This window comes from Podarcis muralis, chromosome W (assembly GCF_964188315.1).
Source record: "Podarcis muralis chromosome W, rPodMur119.hap1.1, whole genome shotgun sequence".
Lineage (NCBI taxonomy): Eukaryota > Metazoa > Chordata > Lepidosauria > Squamata > Lacertidae > Podarcis > Podarcis muralis.
In genome coordinates, this window is record NC_135674.1 from 21,623,299 (window position 1) to 21,625,069 (window position 1,771).

At 45.6% G+C, this 1,771-nt stretch overlaps 1 long non-coding RNA gene across 1 annotated transcript; it reads right to left on the bottom strand.

Annotated features, from left to right (window-relative positions):
* Positions 1–796: 796 nt before the first annotated feature.
* Positions 797–1,358, bottom strand: LOC144326257 (uncharacterized). Its single transcript, XR_013391459.1, has 2 exons — positions 1,228–1,358; positions 797–843 (listed from the first exon to the last, which is right to left on the bottom strand). It is a non-coding gene; the product is annotated as an uncharacterized LOC144326257 (long non-coding RNA).
* Between the last annotated feature and the right edge of the window lie 413 nt (positions 1,359–1,771).

Sequence of the window (1,771 nt, forward strand, 5' to 3'; positions counted from 1 at the left end):
ATCAGACAGCAAAGAGAAAAAGAACAGAGGACAGTAGTCCCACTTCACGGAACACAGGAACACAAACATCCCGTCGCCGTCACTTCCCACTCTGTGGAGTCAAAACATAGACAACAATCCCATGACTGCAATCATGGAGCTGGAATTCTAACACTTTCAAGCGCTACCACAGGTTCCGCAGAATATCTGTACTGCATTGTTTAGTGTGGCAGCACCTGCCCTTTGGAACTCCCCGCCTCTTGCAACAAAGCACGTGCCTTTGCTAGACGCTTTTCAAGCACCTGCTAAAAGCATTCTTGTTTAGGCAAGCATACCTAGAAGCTTAGGAAGTTGAAGTAATTTTCATCTCTTTTAATGTTTTAGCTTTTGTATGTTTTAAAGTAGGATTGTTAATTTTTCTTGATTTTACTGCTGTGGTGGTTTTTTGTTTTGGTAAACCACTTTGCAGGCTTTTAAAAATAATTTTTTTTAAATAAAGAAGCAATAGTAAAGGTAAAGGGACCCCTGACCATTTGGTCCAGTCGTGACCGACTCTGGGGTTACGGCGCTCATCTCGCTTTACTGGCCGAGAGAGCCGGTGTACAGCTTCCAGGTTATGTTGCTAGCATGACTAAGCCGCTTCTGGCGAACCAGAAAAGCAGCGCACGAAAACGCCGTTTACCTTCCCGCCGGAGCGGTACCTATTTATCTACTTGCACTTTGACGTGCTTTCGAACAAAGAAGCAATACATAGAACTAATAATAGAAATATATAGGAAAATATATATCCCCCCCCCCATTTTCTTTATTTTCCCTTCTCCTCCTCCTGCTGCCCCTCCTCCTCCTCCTCCTCGTGTTCCTCACCTGAAGGAAAAGCCAAAGAACCACCATTAACATTGGTGCCTGGTATGTGCAACCATATGCTGTATTTTTATTCTTTTTGGCAAGAAAATGGGCACACAAGGAGGCATCAAACCTTTGTGCCCTTCAGAGGCAGATGCACAGTCTGCTACTGGTCTCTGGTCTCCTGCGCATGGGGTGGGGGTGGGGGGGAGGCCACCCCTTCCACACAGCGAAGGCGACCCTGGCATGGCTACCAGCTGCCCACAAAGGCGCACTGAACTGGGCTCCAGACTGTGGTGGGACTCCCCTAAGCCCCAGCCAACATGGCCGGGGCTCATCATGGATGATGGGACTTGAAACCCATTGGGAGGGAGGGCCATGTGAAGACAGGATTCTCAAAAATACCTCTGGCTTGCGGCTCTTGGAGTGTTGCTGGCAACGCCTGGAGTTTCTCTTCAAGCTCCCGGAGCTTCACATGCAATGCTTGAGTTTTCTTAAGTACTGTTTCAGCTCCATGCCACACCTCAGCCAAAAGAGCTGCTTTAACTCAGAAAAAGAAGGGAGCATCTGTGCATGTCATTCCAGTCAAGTTGCACCAAAGTGGGACTTGTTCATCTGAGCTCCTCAGGCTGTTTTTTTTTAATTGTTTGACTGGGGTTGTTTGTTGGTTTTTCTTTAATTTGGGGCAAGGCCTTTTTATGTGCCCTGGGAGTCTTACAACCACAGCTGCCGCCACCCCCCAACATCATCAGTAGTTACACATACAGGCTTTTAAAACTTATTTAATATCTTTTTTAAAAAGTTAACCTTGTAATTCCTAAATCATTTTAAACACTTTGAAATACTTTCTAAAAATTTGCTTTTTAACATTTATGTAAATGATGTAATTTGTTGTTGTTGTTAGTCGTTTAGTCGTGTCCGACTCTTCGCGACCCCATGGACCAGAGCA